The sequence below is a fragment of the Acomys russatus genome, chromosome 1 (assembly GCF_903995435.1).
Source record: "Acomys russatus chromosome 1, mAcoRus1.1, whole genome shotgun sequence".
Classification (NCBI taxonomy): Eukaryota; Metazoa; Chordata; class Mammalia; order Rodentia; family Muridae; genus Acomys; species Acomys russatus.
In genome coordinates this window covers 42,969,545-42,993,502 of record NC_067137.1, presented here as the reverse complement: position 1 = coordinate 42,993,502, position 23,958 = coordinate 42,969,545, and the positions used below count along the sequence as shown (strand labels likewise).

The following is a 23,958-nucleotide window of genomic DNA, read 5'->3' as shown; positions in this document are numbered from 1 at the left end:
ATCTGAGCATGGCCACTCCTATACCCTATGTTCTGTAGGTTCTCAAGTAACAGTACAGCCCTACTGAAAACACAGATTTCTATCGGAATGAACTTACCATACTCTGTGATTCCTCAGTTGTCAATGTGGGGAGGGCAAAGCCCAGCAGAGAACTGCACACCCCCAGACCTCAGCTGAAGCCTCTGTGTGACCCCTGTGCAGGAGAGAGGGAGAGGAATTCATTACTGAAAGTCTTGTCCAGGATTCACTGAGCACAGCCAGCTTCCTGGCTACTTGACCTATCTTAGTGAGTGAGTGGAGACTGCCTTACACCTGCCTGCCACAGCTCATCCAAGCTATGGTCTCAGTGACAGGCTCTCTAGCTCTGTTTGTTGAAGGTGTTGAAGGTGTACTCTCTGCTAAAATGAAGGAACCAGGTCAGGCTTGGGGTCTTTGGCTTCCTCATGAGGCCACCAACAAAGGGAAAAGGGTCAGAGGCTCTGTGCCCCAGTGAGAGCCACAGGTTAGGAGGTGATCATGTCAGGACACACAATGAACCTGCTGCACAAGGTAGACATTTAACCTAGGGCCCCAGGGATCAGGTTGTATATCTAAGGCCATGCCAAGACCATCTCTGTGAGAGAAACGACAGGATTGAAAACATAAATGCAAAGCAACCCAGTAGGGGGAGGAAGTTCCTGTTCTGCCTTGAGTTCTAGGCTTATGTGGAACTCCAGGCCACTCAAAGAAAGGACAATTAATTTTGGAACATTAATTCAACATTTCCAACCATTAGCTAGATTCATTCCAATTTTAGATACTCTGTGGGAGGAAAAAGGATTGTGAAAAATTTTCTGTATTTCCAACTTTGTGCTCAGTCTTCATATCTGCCATCATGCCGCATATTGTGTTCTATGTATGTGTCTGCACAGTATGTGCAGGCTTTTTACAAATATTTATTTATTTTATATATGTGTGAGTGCTCTGTCTTCACACCCACCAGAAGAGGGAATCAGATGGCTGTGAGCCACCATGTGGTTGTTGGAAATTGAACTCAGGACCTCTGGAAGAGCAGTCAGTGCTCTTACCATTGAGCCCCTCTCCAGCCCCTATGAGCATGCTTTTTTATGTGTGGGTGCTCACGAATTGGTGTGCATATGTGTATGAATGCAAGGCCAGAGGCCAATCTCCAGTGTCCTTCTGGAATATGTCCACCTTATTTTTTAAGACTAAGTTTCTCCCTGAACCAGGAATTTGCCAAGTGGGCCATGCTGGCTGGTCAGTGAAGTGCTATGTACCCAGTGCCATGATTACTAGCATGTGATGCACATGCCTGGCTTTTTAATATGGCACTCAAACTCAGGTCCTCATGTTTGCAAGGCAAGTGCTTTACTAACTGATCCATCTCCCCCCTCAACTCCATGCCTTCCAGTTCTACCCCAAAATCACACTTGTTCCCGGTGTGCTGTTTCTGAGGACATAAGCTTCATAAATTGCGAATCACTCTTTCTTCCTATATCATTGCTCATTTGTTTATTCCTTTCTTTTTTTTACTGAAATAGCATTTAAATGTCCCTTCTGTGCTTGGATGACTCAGTGGGCTAAAGGTGTTTGCTGCCAAGCCTAAAGACCTGGCCTGAGTTTGAGCCCCAGGACTCACTCCCATAGCAGGGGCGGGGCGGGGGAGGGCAGGAAGAAATGAACTCCCATTAACTATCCTCTGGCCTCACACCTATGTCATTTCATGTGTGTCCCAAGCTGACCCCCCCAAAGATAAACAAACAAATACATATATGCAATAAAATACACTTCAAGTAGCCGTGAAGAAGCTAAGACATTTTACTAAACTCTGTTACTGAGTCAAGTCTGCTAAGCTTTGCTGTTACCACTGAGTGTTGGGAGCATCCCAGTACACAGTAGGTACATGTGTAAGAGTGTGAAAGAGTAGCCCTGTGTGTGTGAGTTTGTGTGTATGTAGGAGAGTTTGGTACATTGATGATGATAGTGAATTAAAGGAATACCAGTGAACAGAGGTCAGTCCCAGTCTTTCTTAAAAACAGATGTAAAATTAAAAATGTTTACCTAAGAAGGAGAATGGCACAATTTAAAAGCACAAGACAACACTGACATTTGTGACATGACGAAATGAGTGTGAGCTTTAGAAGTAACCCTGAAGACTAGCTTTGGGTTCCCCGGAACATACATATATATTCTGGCTGAATAGTGCTTAGTTCAAACTGCCTTTAAAATAGGTGTGGTTGTGCTAATCTGTTAGGATCCCATCTCTTCTAGACAGACCACAACCACAAGCCTAGGCAGCCAGACCAACCTGATTTCTTGCAGACGGTGCTGATGGTGGAGGCTAGCAAAATATTCACCCTTCTCCACAGCCTTTAACAAAACTCATAACCTTCAACCTCTTCACAACTTTTTTTTTTCTGACTGGCCTGCCATACTTCCACAGAACTAGAAGATCAAGTCCATTGCTAGAGATCTGAAATAGAGACTATGTGCAAGTCCAGCCAAGTGTCACATCCCTGAGTCCTCCCAGCAAGATAGGGACATCATCATGCCGACACTACTGCAGACTGGTGAGGTCCCGAGACCCTGAGGAACTGGCTACCATCACTAAGCTTGCCAGTGTAAGCACTGGGCTTGAATTCTGGTGGTCTGCCTCCTGATTATGCCAACTACCCCCTCATGACCCACTATACTTCTCAAGCGAGAAAATTTTGAAAGAAGTGAGCAAAGTATTACTAAGTGTTTGGGTCATCTACAGCCCTCCTGACACAGTGGAAACAGAAGAGAAAAGGCGCCAAGGCCTCATTCCTCACCCCAAATCTGAGGCCATTATGTTGAGTTAGGAGGCTGAGTGATTGTTATAACAAGCATAATTTCATCTTGTTTTTGTCGCCATCAATAGTGACTGGTGCTCGGAACATATGGAATCTTACGGCATACTTTATTTCTCCTGTACCTTCCCTGCTCTGAAGGCTCGTTAACAAGGCTTATGTTACATTCAGTGAGCTAGATTCACATTTCCACAGAGCCACTCACAGATGCCCAGACTGAAGGGATCCCAGTTCATCAGTAATGCAACCCCCCTCTAGCCAGGCCCAGCAGTGTAGGTGTATCCCTCTTAAAATGGCTAGCTTGTTCAGTAAAAATGAGAAAACCTCAAGGGTTTTTTTCCTCCTAGAAAATCACCCATTTACAGACTTTCTACCTTTCAGCGTAAACTACTGTCTTGCTTACTAAACTTATTTTTCTGTAGTGTTCTGTTACCCAGTGTTCTTAGTCCCCAACAAGAGGCCATAAAGGGACTGTAGCTCCTGACATAAGGCCTGGCAGGCAACCGTGGTATATCTCACGCTGCTATACCAGGTCCTGTCCTGCCTCTGCATCTGAGGTTGGAAGCTTGTTCTTTGCAAAGTTCTTTATTTATTTTTTCACATTTCTCCTGCTATTACACTATCTTCCCCCACATTTCAAATATGGTGATTTGGTAGCGGCTCATACAGTTTTTTTTTAAATGCCATATTTACTGATTTTGACTTCTTTCAGGCTAGTTTTATAGTAGTGGGCCAATTTCACACACATCTATGGAAAATTTAGGCTTTGAGAAGTAAATACAAAATATCTGCCAATATATGAATGCAGAGCAGCTGCCAATTGCAACACCATAAAGCCTTGCCAAGTGGCTCCACCTGTGGGCTCCAGCGTCTATCCTTCGGCACTATCGACCCATCAATGCCACTCAGAGAATAAAAGCAGGCAAAGGGGATGACCCCAGACCCTTTCTAGATAAGTAGGGGTGTCAGCATGGTAGCTTGCACCATGTGATCTTGGGTGACTACATGACTTTCTTAGTATTTTCTGGAGATGTGAAAAGGGGAAATGCTTTAGCTTTAGGTCCACTTCTGAGTTTAGAGAGTCCGAAACCATCAGCTGTAGCCCTTCTTGCCCACACCAGGCCCCTACTGACCTCTACTCCAACCTGCTCTACAGGCAGATAACAAAGGTGCTGCTGAGAGGTCCTTTCTTTCCTAGAGAAGACATTCCCCACTTGGATTTGGGATCCTACAGGAGTCTGGGTTTGAGGCCAGGCAAACAGTCACAATGTATAGCGATAAATCAAGATTTTCTGATCTATCCACAGCCTTAGGCAGTTGTTCAAGGAACCTCATCTCTACCTGAGTGCCCGAGATCACACTGAAGGGTCAATGGACCACAGATTTGTTGAAGATCCCATGAGCAGAGTGCACCCGAGAAGCTCTGCTTTCATTGATAAAGCATCTCTTTATTCATTGGAGTGTGAAGCCTTTCTCTGCTGCCCTACAAGGATGCTATGTTTGAGGACAGCAGTGAGAACCAGTTATGCTGATTTGGTTTGTGTGACTTAAGGACATAACTTTAAGGAAATATAACAAGATGTGAGGTAAAGAGACCAATGAAATGAACCATTCAAGCCTAATTCCTAACAATTATGCACTCCAACACCAGGCAGAGGACTGCTGTCCACATGCCCCATCCTTACAAATAAGTTCCTTCTACACACAAACATAGACACACACACACACACACACACACAAACACACACACACACGAAAAGAGGTGGGAAGCACACTGCAGTGCTGAGACTCAGTATAGAACAGTCACCTGGGGATCCATGAAACCACCCAGTAAGCAATTTTAGGCATCTGATTTGACTGGGCAGGGTGGTGCCCAGCATAGATGTTTTAAGGGCAACACAGAAGACTGGGAAAATGGCTTAGTTGATCAAATGTTTTTTTTGCCACACAAGCATAAGGACCTGAGCTCAGATCCTCAACAGAGATATAAAACTTGGGGTTGGCAGTAAACACCCTAGTGCTTGCTACTCAGCCAGTCCAGCCAAGCAGCGACCTCCAGGTTCAGTGAGAGATGAGAGACAGTGTCCCAAACTAATAGGTGGAGAGAGACTGAGGACACCAAATGTCTATGTCTGGCTTCCATGTGCATAGTACACACACACACACACACACACACACACACTGTATATATACAAACACCTCACTTGGCTCATGCACACATACATTAACACAAGCTCCCCAGGTTGTTCCACCGTACATACTGGGCTGAGAGTCATTGTTCTGCAGCTTTCCCTGAGAGAACTCTGTAACCTGAGTCCTTCATCCTGAGGAAGGAAAGCCCAAGGATACTCACATTCTGTGCCCTACATCTGGGACCCTGCAGCATCACAGTCAACCTTCAGGAGGCCTCTCAGTGAACACTACAGCAGACTCACGTATAAGAAAACTCAAAGAAGCAGACTTCAGAGCATGCATAAGATATCAAAGCAACATCAGAAGCCCTGTAGCCCAGGCTGGCCTGAAACTCATGGTAACCCTCCTGCCTCAGCCTCACATGTGTTGTGTCACACACATGAGGCAGGACACCTGGCTGTTCTTGGGTTTTATCTACAAAGCTATGGTACCACACTTCTTTCTCCTGACTACCACACCGGTGATTTTTTTTAAATTTGAGCTTAAATCCTGAGCTCACGACAGTGAGATGCTAAGCCCAAATGCACTGTAAACCCCTGTCCCACCATTCTAGAGGACTTAGCCAGCACCATCTTGTTCTTACAAAGAGTGAGAGCAGGTGACACTGTTTGCTGAGAGGCAGGAGCTCAGCCCAGGGGAAGATGAAAGGTGGAAGGCTTTGTCCTAGAGAAGCTCATTACAGATGCCAGAATGCAAAGTAGAAGGTAGTGTATCTTCAATGTATTAAATGGGAGGTAGCCCATTTTTGATGAGAGAGGTTTGTATGGCTGAATGTGTGTGTGTGTGTGTGTGTGTGTGTGTGTGTGTGTGTGTGTGTGTGTGTGTGTATGTGTAAGTTAACAGCAGTACCAGGTGAGTGGCTGCTGCCCACCTATGCTCCCCACTCCCCACACTATCAACTTTATGGTCCTGGTGTCAACTCCTGCCTAGGAGGAGGGGCATCCCCCCATCCCCCCCCCCCACCCCCTGACCAAGGTTTCCCTAAACCATTCTCATTGTCTGTCACTACAAGGAGTTGTCTAGATTTTTCTGGACTACCTCCCAAAATGTGTAAAGCTGTGATCCTAAGACTGCAGCATCCATGGCCAGCAACCTAGCAAGCCCAGATCCTTTCCTTGAGTGACATGGGTAGGGAAGTTGGAGGCCCCATCCTTGTTGAGCCTGCCCTGTTGCCTTGCTCTCTGCTTCCCCCTATTGGTGTGGAGTGGGAAGTAAGGAGCTGAGTTGAAAGTGAGCAAGGAGACAGACAGTGTGTCTAGACAAGTGAAGGCTCTGCTGCTGACCTCAGGCAGGGAATTCCTGCAGAGTGACAGAGAGTGGGAATGGATGCAGAGAAGGGGCTGCCGCTGACGGCGCTGTCTTATAAAGCATTGTGTGTAATTAAGTCCCAGGAGAGCATTTTTTACATTAGTAATAAAAGTATAAAGTGTTCCTGCAATCCAATAGCATAAAATCTGTTTTCAGCCCGAGATGGCAGCTCACACCTATAATCCAAGCACTTGAAGGGCCAATGACGCAAGAGAGAACGGAAGGAGCCAGGCTACATTACTGCCACCGAGTCTTGCTCTCTGTGAGAATGTTTGCGAAGCCTGCTCTCAGGAAAAGCTTAAGGCTGCCTGGGAGAAGACCAAGGAACCAGGAGCCAGATTCACAGCTGAGAAGTCACCCAGAAACAGTGGGTGCAGAGGATGCAAGCTCTGCTCAGCGGTGCAGCTCCAGAATCACATCTGAGATCAGATGCAATGGGCCTTGCTCTGCACCTGCTATGGAAACTGTGTCATCTCATGATCCAAAGGCATAAGAGGGAGAATAAGGACAAGGAGCCAAACCAACACTCATGTGTGTGTGTGTGTGTGTGTGTGTGTGTGTGTGTGTGTGTGTGTGTGTGTGTGTGTGTTTCAGGGGCTGCTCACCAAGAGATCTCAGGAAAGAAAGGGAGTTACAGACTTCACAGCAGTGCCCCTCGAGCCCAGCTGTCAGAGAAATGAGCTTTCACTTCTGACATGCCCACAGACTCTATGCGATGACACACACTGTCATTCTGAAACACAGAAATGAGAAGGCCAAGAGAGCTGGATATGAGCATTTTTACCTTCACATCGCCCTGGCTTCTTAGACACAGAGCAGAGTTAAGGGGATGCAGGAACAAAGCACATGCATATTGAGAATATTTCTTTTCTTTTTTTTTTTCTTTTTTTTTTTCAGCTGTGGCAGAGCCAATCTTAGCCCTGAGGCTAACCAGACCCTCCTGGGAGATCATGGATGCCCCTGCCCTTAGCCTGGGGCAGGCAAAAAGGCCAGCCCACAGGTACCCAACTGGCCACAATGCCTTCTCCTGGCTCACCTATGTCAGACTGGTTTTTTTTTTTTTTCATTTGAAGCATAAACCCAGAGGAGAAAGTATAGTGCAAGGTTATTAGGAAGGACTTAAGCTTCTTAAGGCTTGGGTCTAGGAATCCCAGCATGCTGAGATCACTTCTGCACATAGCTGTCAGCCTCAGGCGCCAAGGACTACCTACAACCACTGCTGGGGTTCAGACCTTAAAAGAGCAGCAAGATAAACACGGGTGGAGAAAGGAAGAAAGGGAGGAAGCCACGCTATATTCTGTCAGGTATCTGCATTTCCACTGTAAAAATATAAAATCAGTGTCACATCTCAGGCCAGGATGGGTGAGGAGACTGGGAACTCTCCCAGAGATGGAAGAGGCATACCAGGGACCACAGATGCTGAAAGCAACCAGCTGCTGTTGTGGTCACATGACTGTGCTTCTGAAGCTCTTTATCATCCAAGCATGTCCAGAGATAACATGAGTGAGTTCTCCGACTCACTCAGGCACCAAAACCCAGTAACAGCCCGGTTGTCCTTGTTGAATATTTTAGATAGGTTTCAATTTAGAAAGAATGGGGGAAGCCAGTTGGCAGGAAGCTGGAGCCTATGAATTCTGACTTGAGCAAAATAAGCCCTCATCCAGAAGTCTAACTTGATACCCGGCTTTATCAGTTCAGCTGAGGGCAAGAAGCCTGGAAAAATCTCAGCTCAAGGCAGTGAACCAGAGACAGAGGAGAAGGATGGGAGGAAAACAACCTCCCAAACGGGATTGTCTCTCTTACAAATGAGAACAACAACAACAACAAAAAAAAACTGGTTTAAATATGTTTCACATTTTAACATGATATCTGTTCTTATCAGTGAGCGTGGCAGCATTCAAATCAGGAAACATGGAACAGAGTGTGATGACATTGTCTGGCCTTCTAGCATCATTTGCCTTGTAAACAAATCAGTTGTTAAGTCCTTGTTGAAAGCCTTATCGTGTGCATAGCATTCTGCTGGGTATTATAGGACATCATCTCATCATACCATACCATACCATATCATATCATACCATACCATATCATACCATACCATACCATATCATACCATACCATACCATATCATATCATACCATACCATATCATACCATACCATATCATACCATACCATACCATATCATACCATACCATATCATACCATACCATATCATACCATATCATACCATACCATATCATACCATACCATACCATACCATACCATATCATATCATACCATACCATATCATATCATACCATACCATATCATACCATACCATATCATACCATATCATACCATACCATATCATACCATATCATATCATACCATACCATATCATACCATATCATATCATACCATACCATATCATATCATACCATACCATATCATACCATACCATACCATATCATATCATACCATACCATATCATACCATACCATACCATATCATACCATACCATATCATACCATACCATACCATACCATATCATATCATACCATACCATATCATACCATACCATATCATATCATACCATACCATATCATACCATACCATATCATACCATACCATACCATATCATACCATACCATACCATACCATATCATATCATACCATATCATATCATACCATACCATATCATACCATATCATATCATACCATACCATATCATATCATACCATACCATATCATACCATACCATACCATATCATATCATATCATACCATACCATCATACCATACCATATCATCATACCATACCATATATACCATACCATATCATATCATACCATACCATATCATACCATACCATACTATATCATATCATATCATACCATACCATATCATACCATACATACCATATCATACCATACCATATCATACCATACCATCATATCATACCATACCATATCATACCATACCATACCATACCATATCATATCATACCATACCATATCATATCATACCATACCATATCATACCATACCATATCATATCATACCATACCATACCATACCATATCATACCATATCATATCATACCATACCATATCATATCATACCATACCATATCATACCATATCATATCATACCATACCATATCATACCATATCATATCATCATAACCCTGTCATGAAGAAGCTAATCTTACAGATAGAGAAGCAGACTGCGAAGGAACTAGAGCTCACTAGGGTATGATGTGAACAATACCTTTCCCTGGGCGTGGCCTCCTGACAATGGGCCATGTGAAGCCATGCTACTTCATTCATCAGATTACCTGAGGTCTCTGAGGCTGCCGCAGATGAGCTCAGGAAGTGGAAGGCATGGCTAGAGCTATGCAGGAGCAGTGCTCACAGGACTGACTTCTGCGCCAGGCCTTGGTTCATACTGCAGGGACAGTGGCAGCATACAGAGTGCCCAAAGCACACTGGAAAATTTTGGTGTGGTTTGATTTTGTTTTTTTCAAGATGGGGTTTCTCTATGTAGCCCTGGCTATCCTGGAACTTGCTCTGTAGACCAGGATGAACTCAGAAATCAACCTTCTCTCCCTTCCAAATGCTTGCATGCTGGGATTGAAGGCTTGCACCACCACTACCCCTCTATGCGCGCCATTGTAACTTGGTAAGTGGCATGCTGTGAGACCACCAGGCTAAATGCTATCTTCCATCATTAGCTCTTGGTGCATCCTACTTAGCAGCAACACTTCATGGGGGAGGGAAACCATCTGGTAAGGAAAAGAGAGGGGCAGTGAGAAGAAATGCTATCCCCAGAGCCATTTTGTTTTTAAAGTGTGGAAACCCAAAAACCATGAGCCAAGAAATTCAGGAACAAGGTGTGCAAAAATCTAACAGGAGACAGAACATGCAGAGAAGTTTGGAGACCTACAGCTAAGTCCCAGCCAGAAGACACTCTGGGTGGTCAGGGTCTGGAGGCCCCACTGTCTAGCCTTCTGGAACACAGGGCACCTGAGATCCTGGGAGGACCCACTCAAAACAAACAGGAGAAGCGTGTGGCCTGCTTGTTGATCTCCTTCTGCAACACTTGTATTCATTTTAAAAGAAGGAATGAAATTCACATTAATAGCTATAGCCATTTTGAGTTTCCCCCTTTTTGTTCAAAAAAACTAAAAAAAAACCAAACAAACAAACAAACAAAAAAAAAAAAACCCAAAAACCAATCTTTGATTGGTATTGGGATGGTTGTCTGCAAAGGCTGTACATATTTTCCTTTTTCTCCAAGCTAATGTGGCTAATGTCACAAGCTCCATCTGGAAAGAATGATGCAACCTGAATGAGGAAGCTGGTTTGATGTAGTTGCTGATTAGGTCTGATTAGGTCCAGATACAAGGAGATACCTGTGTCGTCTGTGTTGCTGCTGCTCCGGAAACCCCTCTTGGTGGAGCACAGCTTTTGTGCTCTGAGGCAGCATAAGAGAAGCTTTATCTCTTCACCGGTAGGTGGGCAATGCCAGAGTAACCCCATACCTCATCCAGTGAGCATCAACAGCTCAGGGGCGACTGCTGGGTCATGGGGGTCTTTTTTTTTTCTTTTCTTTTCTTTCTTTCTTTCTTTTTGTTTTTTTTTTTTTGTTTTTTTTTTTTGTTTTTTTGTTTTTTTTTTTTTTTGAGACAGGGTTTCTCTGTGTAGCTTGGCTGTCCTGGACTCACAGTGTAGACCAGGCTGGCCTTGAACTCACAGCATTCCACCTGCCTCTGCCTCCCAAGTGCTGGGATTAAAGGCATGCGCCACGACACCTGCCCGGAGAGGGCTATATCTTTTAACTCATTAAGAGGTAGTGCCAACAGAGGGGAGCCTGGGAACTTCATCACATGTGCTCCTCACAAATCTTAATATTTCAGGCTCCGCTGAAGACAACTGTGGTATCCAGGCTTCAACGAGTGTGTGTGTGTGTGTGTGTGTGTGTGTGTGTGTGTGTCCGGCAGGGATGTTGGACAAGAATAATGCTACTGTCATGTTGTCTCAGCTTTTGCTAAACAAACTATACCCTTACCCCTCAGCACAGTGATCCCTTTGCTTCTCTGCTTTCTAGAGGCACATCTGCAAGTCAGCAGTTGGTGTCAGTTGTCCTAGACCCAACCTATAGAGTCCTGGTTTCCTGCCTGCTACAGTTGGCATCATTTAGCCATGTCTTAATGTCCCTAGCAGTGGTGTGATAATACAAAGTGAAGGTGGAGATTTGCTTGGGACAGGTGTCCAAGAGGATGAGCACCAGAAAGGTGTAAGATAAGACATTTCCACGTGCCATGTGAGGAGTTGAACTGAACTCAGGACACTGCCCCTCTACTCCAGTCTACCCATGGTATTTGCACACATGTGGTACCTTCTGTAGACAACCAAAGCACCTGAGCCAATTTCCTCCAGTCAGGTTTTCAAATCCCTAAACCTTCAACACGGGCATTCCCTCTGCCATGCCAGCAGCTCTGTACCTCACGGAATGCTCCAGGGCCTCAGCTCCAGAAGGTTCCAAGGATTGCTCAAGGAAGAACAAATGTGTTGCCTTGCAGAGCAGGAACTATCGCCCCCTTCCTTCTTCCTGCTACCATATGAGTGGTTTCTCAGGGAGGGAGGGAGGAGGGAGGGAGGGAGGGAGCCTAGAAGGAGTGTGGCTGTCTTTGGGAGTCTTTTAAGTGAAGAAAAATAATCCCCGAGTTTGGGGGGGGGGGAGCATAACATCTCAGCGCCCCACCCCCTATCCCCAGAATGGTGCTCCACATTTATGAGCCCTTCATTTTTTTTTCTCCTTTCCACTTCAATCCCACAGTCCTCAACACTCTACAGGACAAGAGAATGTGGGAAGAAAGTGAGCTAGAGCTGTTTGAGCTGACTCCACAGGGAGCACAGAGCAGCAAAGGCCCACAGCCTGTCCTTAACCTGCTCCCACGTATTCGTCCTAGCCGCTATGCCTGTGGACTGAACACAAATGAAGTCATAATTTGGGTCACAACACAACCAGAGACACTTTATTTCCCAAACGATGAGGCGCATACACTTTTCAGTAACCTTCTGCTGAGTCAATGTGATGAGAGGAACTGTGAGAGACTGACGCTCACAGCTAAAGCTGTCCCTCCTCTGGAAGTGACACCGGAGTACAAAAGACAATGAAAATCTAGGCAATAAACAACTCCACATGGAATCATTCTATAAAGTTTAATAGCTGTACTCCTTGGGCACACATCTACTAGAATAATCTTTGAGAACAGGGCATGCTTCTGTTTAAGGACCGCCTTTGCCAGCTGCCATAGAGGAAAAGGCCATGATGATATGGGGCTTTGTAAGTTTTCACACAGTGTAAATACCTGAAATAAATCAGATTCTGTACTTTAAAAATAAAAACCTTAAAATCCTGTCATGGCCTTAATTCTGGGAGGGCACAAGAAGGGAGGCAAACATGTAGGGGAGGGCTTCCCACATCAGCCGCACTATTGTGAAACCGAAACACAGACTTTCACAGGACAGGAGATGCTTTCTTAGCATCTGCACCACACTCAGCCAGCTAGGGTCAGCCATGTCACTCTGTCACCAATACTCCCGTGTTCATTGCAAAGGGCCATGACCTGTTCAGGGGCAGTGTGCTTTTGCCCGTGGAGGCACCAAGAATCTTCGTGATACAGAACATCCAGTGACTGTGGGAAGTCCTGGGACTGCGTGGTGCAGACGTGCCCACAGTCTCCCCAAACCATGCCTTTGCTCAGTGATTCACAGAGGGTTCCTGTGGGCGGGTCCCTGTGAGAGCAAGCCTTGAGCTCAGCTGGAGCTCAATTGGAGCTGTTGGAAAGGGAGGCCCCTTTGGTGATTGGCAAATGACTGTGCCATGGGTCTCTGTGTGCACAGACGGTGTGGCGCACTGGCTCTGTTTGGGAAGTGAGGTCTGCTGTTTCATTCTAACGCACAGCCACAGGATAGAGATTTCATCTTCTAAACACCCCCACCCTCACCCCCCACTCTTACCAGTGAAGTCACAATCACCAATGAAGTTGGAAGTTCAAAATCTCAAGCTGCTAATCATTTAGTTTTCCTCAGTTTTATTTAGAACTGACCAATATATTCCTTAAAAATGACAGCAGGAGGTTCCTAAACAAAGAGACTAGAGTGTTTCCTTTTCAAGCAATTTTCTTTCTTTTTTCTAGTTATAACCTTTCCCAATGTCACTACAATTTTTGCTTGTCAGATTCTTAAGTTATGTTTTGGCTCTAGATAACTTGTTTTTACTAGGTTCCTGATGTACTTTGTCCTTTTAATTAACTTTAAAGAGGGGGCACTGTTAATGTTATTTGGGACAGCAATGACCTTGGAGTGGTTCCCAAAGTGGTTAATCTGGCCTGAAGTAGGGTTACTATTAGGATATGAGATGCTGTTAGGCCAGGGAACACAGCAAAGCAAGAACTGTACAATTAAAAAAATTCAAAATACTTTTCTGAAAATGTTTCTCTTCTGTATAGCAACTACTTAGACGTTATAGAACGTCAAAGCATGTGTTTTAACCTGAACATGTTAAAATATGTGTTTGCAAGCCATGTAGAAGTGTGGACCAATTGTTTTGTTTCTTGAACAGTTACTAGACTGCAGAAGAGTCCAGCCCAACTCTCAGACTTGTATAATTAATTTTAAGTACTGTGAAAAATTGTCCACAAACCAATCCTGCTGAAGTTCAACTACGAGCAAGCATTGCACTATATTTTTCCTTATTCCTCATGAGTGAGAAACATACCTTTCTCCTTTATATGGTAAATCTTAAGACTATACCCAGCAATAGGTTGAAACAGATCCTGAGACTCATAGCCAAACACTGGGTGGATCATAGGGAGTCTTGTGGGAAAGTGGGGGGGGATGGACAGAAGGACCTGGAAGTGACAGGAGCACCACTAGACCAACAGAGCCAACTAACCAGGGCTCAGAGGGGCTGAAGCACCAACCCAAGGACCATGCATGGACTGGCCCTAGGCCCCCTACACAGATGTAGCATATGGACAGCTCAGGCTACACGTGGGTTCCCTGGTAAGGGGACAGGGGCTGTCTCTGACATAGACTCAGTTGCCTGATTTTTTATCACTCCCCCATGGCGGGGCTGCCTCATCAGGCCACAGGGGAAGAGGATGTGCTTGGTCCTGATGCAACTTGATAAGCTAGGGTGAGTGGCTGGATTGGGGCTCCCCTTTTCTGAGGGGTAAAGGGGAATCCCCTTTTCTGAGGAATAGGGAAGAATGGATTGGGGAAGATGGAGGGGGTGGGGCTGGGAAGAGAAGAAAGAGGGGCTATGATCAGGATATAAAGAGAATAAATAAATTAATTAACTTAAAAAATAATTTAACTCACATCTGGCAGCAAGTGAGGGGTGGCTCTCTCATAGTTCACTGGATTCAAAGCCTCCTTGTCCTGCATACAAAGCAGGCACAGGTGCCAGGGACCATCAGAACCAGGACTGATAGAATATATATGTCATCTGGTATAGCAGTGCTGACTGTACCCTTCTTCTTGGCTATTCTTGGATGCATAGACCACCCACAGGGACCTAAACATGTAAGCCATCTCTTTCTACTCAGAGAGGCCCTCTTGTGTCTGCATCAAACATTTATCAACTGGTGTTTGTGAGACATGCCTGGCTCTGACCCCTGTTTGCTCTTTCCTGACTTTTTTTCTACTGGTCTCTCTGATTGCCTCTGTTTTCCTTCCTTCCTCCTTCCTTCCTTCCTCCCTTCCTTCCTTCTTTTCCTCCTTCCTTTCTCTCTCAATTTTCCTCCCTGTAAAGAAAATTTATTGGAAGCAGACATATTGGAAATCCCCCCTTTGCTTCCTGGGTACCCATCATGCCACATACATGGGTGGACAGATGAGTTTTTATCACTCCATTAGCCAAGTCTTCATCTCACACTTGAGGCCTACCGGGTGCTGCGCATTGTTCTCAGCACTTGGTTTTTGATGAGGAATAAAACAAGATTTGGAGGTTATATAAATCTAACCGTTCCAAAAGTGTTTCTTAATAGGAAGATCAAATAAGGAAATATCATAGAAACCTAAGCTGAGCCCAAATATCAAGTTCACGCATATGTAACCAAGCAAAAGCATTTGAACATGTATTAAGGTGCCAAGTTAAATCCTGTTGTAATGATTATAGCAAAGACATGGCTTGGTCTTCTATGACCGAGGCATAGGAAAGCACATGTTCCTCTTCCTACTCCAAAGTGTATGTCCATAAGGGGATAACACTATCCTCCTTGGTTGCTGTATCAACATGAGTGTGCTTCACCAGCACTGCAGAGCATGCTCACATGGAACAACAGACTTCAACAACATTCTCTCCACAAATAGGAACACAGACATGACAGAGTGCAGTAGAAAGTCCTCCTGCAAACATGTCACCAAACTGAAGAACCAAAGGTTAGGATAACAGAGGAATTAGCTAACCAATCAGCCAAGAATTGTTGTCTAAATATTCAGAATGTTTTGGACCAATAGATGAAATCTGTGCAGCAATGATGCTGTCTGTTCTCCACTATGCGTCTGGGTATCTGTGTGCAGTGAGCTTGGAAGCGTGGGACCACTTGCCTTAGAAATGAGGAGGAGGGGCTGCCAGACTTCAAGACAAACTTGACTGAGATGTCAAATTGCAGCGACTGTGCCTGCTACTAAATATGCTGATATATGCACATCCCCATGGCTGGTGTCTGCTCACAATGAACAATGAGTTCTTTCCATCCTGGAAAGATCGACAGCTCTATGTGTTCAAATGACTGAGACTGAACAGAAAGTAGAAACTGGATCGAATGCTTGAACTCTTAAAGAATTGAAATGGGATCTTTGTCTTGCTTAAAACTTTGCTGAAATCAAGGTTGAAAATGAAATAACAGACATGGTAAACTCAAGCATGATCTGATGGGGGAACCAAGTCCTTGTGGGGACAGTTGACTATTTCAAGGCTGCTTATGAAATCTCTCAGTTGTTGTCAGAATTAAATCCCTTTATTTCCATCCATTCTGTATGCCATTCAGCTTACATTTCTCTGATATCTACTATTATATGAGTTAACCAGGCTCACTCTGAGGTGCATGTTAAAAACAATAAAACATCACAAATGACAGTCTTCAGTACTAGAGTTTGAGGAACTTCTTTTGTGCCTCAGAAACATGTCCTGTGATCTCTTGTCCTTATAACCACCTTGATAAGTTAATTCTTCATATTCAGATAGTCACAGATATCAGACCAGAATGATGTCATTATGGCTAAGCATACTTAAGCTGCCAATCCTTTCTTCCAGTTGGGCTCCTGAACTTCCTCATTTGGCCCACTTGCCATTCTTCCTTCACCCACAAGAGCACCCTTATAGGATCACCCTTTATAGGGGGCAATGTCCTTAATTATTTAAATTTAAATGTTGCTGTTTCCTGAGGAGAATTACAACTCCTAGCCAGATGCAACCTGGGAACAAAGACTTCGATGCCGGAGTCTACCAGATCTTCACTGAAGGGATGTACTCAGGTAAGGGAGGAAAACACAACACACAAGGACAGCACTCATTAAGCCATCCCAAATGATAATCTCCTTAGAAGAGTCATGTGGTCACAAGAGGCCATCAGGACACCACTGTCTGTCCTAGGAGCAGCCACATGCCAAACATGACTCAGGTCATGACTTTGAGAGTAAGAGAAGCCACTAACAATAAAAATGGTGGCTGCTACCTTGTATCCTAGAGCAGTGTGTAAAAGACCATGTTCCACTCCAGGAACCAGTGTATATCAAGTATTGGTGGTCCCCAAGGATACATCACTCTACCTACTGCATTGCAGTGGCCTGGCTTGCCCACAGTCACCCTAAGGACAGGAGTCAAAGGCCCTGCCTCCTATCTCCTAAAGACTATTTTACTCCAGAATAAATAGCTGACTTGGAGTTATGGAGAGGCAATGAACAAAGAAGAAGATGTAAGATGGGAGACTAACCTACTGCATCCATACCAGGACTGACAGCCTTACAAGTAAGGAGCTGCCATCATACCCCAATGAAAAGAGCATGAACCTCATGCACTACGGAAGTGTGCAAGAAAAGCCTAGTCTAAGATAGCTCCCCTGCAGGTGTGAAGACCTATTGTGGAAGTGAGTATTCTTGTCATAACATCATGGTCCAGAGGAATGTGGTCAAGTTCAGCAGCCTGAGAGATGGGGGAACTAGGAAGCTAGAGAATTGGACTGAGAAGATGGCCTACTGGGACTGGAGGGAAGGGATTTCTAAGGTTGGTCACAGTTCCAGGAGAAGAACAATGCTAGCAGAGCCCCACTCCCACTCACAGTGCTATCTCATTGCACTTTCTACACTGAATCCTCTTCTGAGTTCAGTGTGACCTCAGCACTACTGTCCTATCCCTCTAGCTCTTCCCTTCTTTTCAGCTCATTCCTGGTAACTAAGGTCCAGCGAGTGGGCTGCCTCTGTGAATCTATCACAGCTGACCAAAACACCTAGGCATGCTAACCCCATGACCCAAACAGTCACAACAGTACACAAGTGGACGGGCATGACAATGCCCAATAAAACTTTATTTACAGAAACAAGCAGTGGGCCGGGGCTGGGGAACACCTCCAGTTTCCTCTAGTACGGGTCCGAAACCACAGACATGGCATTTGGAGGACATGCTTGGTCTCTGAGGATGGCAGAGCATAGAGCATAGAGTGTTGATGTGGTCAGTGTAACCTGATGTATGCTGGGAATGCATTAAGGATGAAAAATACAAGCTGACAGTTGTTCTATTCTGTGTGACTAAGAAATGATAGTGTGTTTGCTACATATGGTCAAGTAAAAATGACAAAACTTTGTGTTTGGTTTTTTGAAACAGGATCATGTGTAATCTAGGCTGTATGTGACTGAAGATAACCGTGAACTTCTGACCCTCCTGCCTTGATCTCTGGAGTGCTATGCCATCACGCTTGGTTTAATATGGTGCTGATTATCTCACCTAGAGTCCCAATAGGATGTCCTCCCCTCTGTCCCACTTTCCTGGTAAGTGAAGACTTTCATGGGACATGCCCCTTGGGCTAGTGTGCAGATATAAGTGAGTATATATATACTATTTTACTCTTTCTGCTTCTGGGTTAACTCACTCATTATGATCATTTCTAGTTCAATCCATTTGTCTGACTTTCACAGGAACTCTGGTGCCCCATAGTTGACCACGTCCCCTGGATGGGGAGACCTGGTGGCACTCAGAGGAAGGATAGCAGGCTACCAAGAAGAGACTCGATACCCTATGAGCATATACAGGGGGATGAAGTCCCCCTCTGTCACAGTCATAGGGAAGAGGAGTAGGGGGAAAATGGGAGGGAGGGAGGAATGGGAGGATACAAGGGAGGGGATAACCATTGAGATGTAATATGAATAAATTAATTTAAAAATATGGTGCTGATGAACAAACTCATAGCTGCACTTACATTAGGCGGGCACTTTCTTGCTGGAACCACATGGCCCCCCCTACAAAGTTTATTCTGTGACTTTTGGTGATGGCTGCATATCTCTGTCACAACTCTTTGCACCCCCATCTGACCTCATCTCCTTTTAGCAGAGCCAGGCAAGGCAAGAAAGACATGGTGGATTCCCGGGAAACATTTAAGGCAAGTAGCTAAAGAAGTTCTGTGTACTTCACTGCCCCACTAAGCTACTTACTTCTTTCACATTCAATGGTTGAAATGAATCCTTCAAAGCAACTGTTAGTTTAAATACACAGATATGGAGGATCTACTTTCCAGATATAGATATCTAAAGATCTATTCTCCAGAAAAAGAAAAAACCTTTAATCCAGCTCAGTCGCACTATAGCAATTATTGGAGCAGCTTTTAGTTTAAAAAAAAAAAATCACAAAATAGGAGATATGCTGTGCGTCTCGGGAGTGGAACGTCTGTGGTAGGAAAGATGAGTGGAGATGACGTTCTAGCGTGGGGAGCAGAATCCAGAGCCTCGTGGTGCCACACAGGCACTGCACACTAAGCTACACTCCACTCCCGAGATGTCAAGCTGACTACTGGTTTTGGATAGTGGATTCACCGCACTCAACTTCCAGTTCAAGGACATTTCTTTTCAGACTTCTGAAGGTAACATTACTGAATCTGGAGAAAAATGCAGCTTCTTTTCCTGTGTGACCCTGAGTCTGGACCTAGATCAGCAGGGTCTGCAGCTTCTTTCAGGCCAGAAGCTTCAGTTTCTGCCTAACCTTGGTCTGTGTCACTTGAGTTCTGCGTCTGTCATTGCTTCCCACATCCTACCTTTTGATTTGGACAGACTAAGTGTTGAGGACAGAGATGACCTTCCGCTTGAGTAAGTCTTTAAAATTTATTGTCATGCCTCTGCCCAAAAGGCTTCCTCTCTGATTCTGTCACTCTTGGCCAACCCCCCCAAAATCATTATTTTTCTCAAAGGCCCTCTCTCTCTCTCTCTGTGTGTGTGTGTGTGTGTGTGTGTGTGTGTGTGTGTGTGTGTGTGTTCTCCCAAGGCAGACATGCAAATATTTATCATCTAAGTGGTATCAAAGGGTCAGGATGGCTCTCACAGCAGATAAAGCAGAGAAGCTGTGCAGAAGTCTGGGGCTTCCTGGTGTGAGATGTCACACACAGGAAGTTCAAGGACTTATTATGGTTTAGATACAAATGGCCCCAAGGCTCACCTGCTAAAGGCTTGCTCCCTACTGCTGATGCTAGATCCAAGTGGTTGGAGGATGAAGAATCTGACGTCATCAATAAGTCAATCCATGGATCCACAACTGAGTGGACTTTTATGAGATGAAGCCTGTCTGAAGAAAGCAGGTCCCTGGGGGAGTGTCTCTGAAGTTTATGTTTCAGGTTTGGTCTCTTCCTGTCTGCCTTTTGCTAAACTGGCTGACAGGAAGTGAGCAGGCTGGATCCACTATTGCCTTTTGTCAAGTGTTTCTGCTTTACCACAAACCTAAAAGTGATAGAGCCAGCCATGGAATGACACCTGTGACACCATGTGACAAAATATGACCATGTGACAAAAATAAGTCTTTCTCTGTCTCTACTGATTCTTCAGGTATTTTGTCACAGTGATGAAAAATTACCAACACCTTCACAGGATAGGTGAAGTAATACAAAGCAGGCAGTGACAGGGTCTCTTGTGATTGCTTTCTCCATAGTGACCTATTTCTAAATGTCAGGATGCACAGTGGAACAGAGGCCAACACAGGAAGTCCTCTACTGAGGGAAGTAACTACTGTCTGAATCATCAGTGTGGTTGCAAATGCCTGTGGTGGTTTGAATAAGAATGGCCCTGTGGGCTCATGTGTTTGGATACTTGGTCCCCAGTGGTTAGAGCTATTTGGATGGATTAGGAGATATTGTCTTGTTGAAGGAGGTATGTCATGGGGTGGGGGAGGGTTTGAGGTTTCAAAACACCACCATTCTCTGTTAACCTTGTATTTGTGGAGCAGATATAAGTTCTCAAAGCTACTGCTCCAGAGCCAGCCATGCCTGCTAGCCTGCTGCCATGATGGTTATACATTTGCTATCTGGAACTATACGCCCCCATTAAACCTTTTCTCTTCTAAGTTGCCTTGGTCATGATGCTTTAGCACAAAATGGAAAAGTAAAGAAGACAACGTGGGACAGTGAGATGCCTATAATAGCAGCACCTTGGTCTCAGCATCCACACCGAGGTGAGATGCCCTGCATCTCTTGCTGGTGTAATATAGTGAGCCATGAGCACAAACCAAGGTGCCATATACCATGACACACACACACACACACACACACACACACACACACACACACACACACACAGAACTGATAAACTGTCCTGGCCTCTGGGAAGGTAGCAACATCATGCGTACACCTACAAATACAAAGCAATCTTCCCTGTGAGCACTCAGTGAGGAGAGGATGGATGCCACTGGGAAGGGACAGGAGAGTTTGTAGAAATGTCTTTGAAGGGTGACGGGATGCAGATCACGAGGAAGGACCCATGAGTTGAAGGAACAATACAAGTGGCCCACACACAGACCGTGGACAGGCCATCAGGCTCCCAGTGCTGTCTGATACAGATGAGAGAAATGCAACCATGAGATGCCGACTGTAGCCTTTCCGGGAGTCTCCCACACCACAGAGTATGGATGATTGGCAGGTTGTGCGATGGATAGCACGAGTGGATAAGTGACAGTCCCAGGGAAAGCGTGGAAGGGGTGGAGGGGATGCAGCAGTTGGGAGAGCTATTTTAGAGATGCAATTGGCAGGAAGTAGCCACTGACTGGCTGCCAGATTAATTATCCCAGAGAAAAGCTCTGGCCTTGTCATTCAGCCACACAAAAGCTTTTCGTAATTTCCCGTTATCAGGAGAGTGAAGTCACAGGCTCATCACCAGAGACTGTTGTAAGGTGGCTTCTGACCCTTGATGACCTACTCCACCTGTCTCCTAGGTGGCTCTCTGGTGTCCCCATACAGAAACTGCCTTCTCACCCAGAAAGTTCTCTAAGTCACCGCAAGAGAAGAGAATCATCTTCTTGTGAGACTGATGACCTCACTTTGCCTGATCAGACTTCTTTCCGTGTCTTTAGACATCTTCACTTCCCCTCTGTGAATGTGGCACACATCAACTACATGTTACCCCCACCATAGTCCAGCCTGGCAAAAATCTCCTCTGAGAAAAGCAGAACACCTGATTGGCAACCTTTCCCTACCTTTCTCACACTGCAAACTGTGCTGGGTCATCCACAGAAGTGTCTTTCTCCCACAGAGCATGACAGCTCCCTTGACTAAAGGGCAGCACTGCCTGGTCTTCTCCTTACACAGTGTATCCCCTGAAGATGATCTTGTGTAAGCACCGATTTCACCACAATCATTTAGATCAAAGGGGTTGCTGCAGCCATGCTCCTAATCCACAGCCAGCCAGAAAAACCAACATAGCACAGTCAAACAAAGCAAAACAAAAACAAAACAAAACAAAACAAAAAGCACAGACATTGACTACGAGCTTCGTTCAGATCCAGGGAACCTGGTAGGTCCTCCCTGAAGATCTAACATTTGGTCTCTCCGCACTCCTGACACCTCACGGTCTTACATGTGGCCTTGGGTTTGAACGCAGACAAAGATCTAATTTCAAGATCACTCACGGCAAATGAAGAAGCTGGCATTCGGATAACAAGCTCATGCAGGGCATCAGAAAGGGAAGCTGCTGTTCCATGTAAGCAGATAACACCGGCCACGCTGCTGCTCCCCCACAGCCGCTCCCCCAGAGTAGCACCCTCAGAGCTGGCCACACACATCTTTACCCAGCCTGTGGATTCTGTGCTAAAATACTTAGACAGAGGCAGCTGTGTCCTGGAGGCGGCCACTGCTCTGCCTCTTTTGATAAGCATTCCCCAACTCTCCTTATCTAGTGTTGAAAGGGGTTGTAAGCTGTGAGGTGCTCAGTAAAGCTGATCTCTGCAGTTGTCTCAGCTGAGAGCCCTAGACCCACGTTTCTACTATGAAGCACATCACCAAATGATATCCTCCAAGGAAAATACGACCCCAGGGTTGGGGAGAAAAAAAGGGGAGTGGGCATGTTCGACTGTGTTTGTATAAGCCAACCCTCAGGTGCTGTGCATGATGGGAGACAAGGGCAGGTCTCAGTGTCTCATCTCTTTGACTAGAACTGGCTTTTAGAAATGCACATGGCAGAAGAAAGGGTAGTAGAGCAAGGATGGGGTCAGAGAAGCTTCCACCTGGCGTGTGAATCGTGCAGTACAGTGAAATCTATGCTGCACCCTGCTTGCATCAGGCTTGATGGACAGCTGTCCATAATGATGAGCAAGCAGCCACATTTTATCAGAAAAGTCTGAATCTTCCACCTAGTTCCAATCAGTTCTGCAATGCCTTGGGTCATCAGTGAAGGAATGTGCCTCTGCTTCAGGTGATAATGGGCATGCTCAAGCAAGTTAGATTCCATGTGTTTCCTTATAAGAGAAAGGCCCTCCCATTAGCTCCTGCAATGTGTATGGACCTTAATGGTCAGTTACAAGGGCTTCAGATTCCGTGTATACAACAGTGCTGCTGGGGTAAGGGGGCAATCTGATCTTGATGAGGGCAGTGGAGAGTCTGAAGCCTGGGTTTGGAAAGGAAGCTGTCCATAGAAAAGTCTAATGGGAAGCAGAGCGGGGGAGAGTCGCCTGGGAGGCTGGTGTGCCTCCCTGCCACTCTCCCACCTGCTTCCACTTGGGTCTGGTCCCTCTCACACATCCTCATGTGAGGCTCATAGTGGGCAAATAGGGATTACTGAGGATTTTCACTGCTTGTAGCTCTGTGTGTGTGTGTGTGTGTGTGTGTGTGTGTGTGTGTGTGAGAGAGAGAGAGAGAGAGAGAGAGAGAGAGAGAGAGAGAGAGAGAGACAGAGAGAGAGACAGAGACAGAGAGACAGAGAGAGAGAGAGAGAGAGAGACAGAGACAGAGAGAGACAGACAGACAGACAGACAGACAGAGACAGCAACAGCGACAGAGACAGAGAGACAGAATCTACTTCTCTGTCTAACCTGTGATAGGAGGTTTATTTATATCAAAGACATTTCATCTAAAGGTGTGGAAGGAATAGGTAGAAAGAGAGAGAGTACGTGGG

General features: G+C 45.3%; 1 protein-coding gene across 13 annotated transcripts in view; it reads right to left on the bottom strand.

Annotated features, from left to right (window-relative positions):
• The window catches only part of Myt1l (myelin transcription factor 1 like), a 405,732-nt gene that overhangs the window by 364,373 nt on the left and 17,401 nt on the right, over window positions 1–23,958 (bottom strand). For all 13 annotated transcript variants that reach the window (XM_051144335.1, XM_051144353.1, XM_051144364.1 and 10 more), the window contains exon 2: window positions 98–193. The gene's annotated coding sequence lies outside the window, so the exon portion shown is untranslated. The remainder of the gene's footprint in view (window positions 1–97; window positions 194–23,958) is intronic.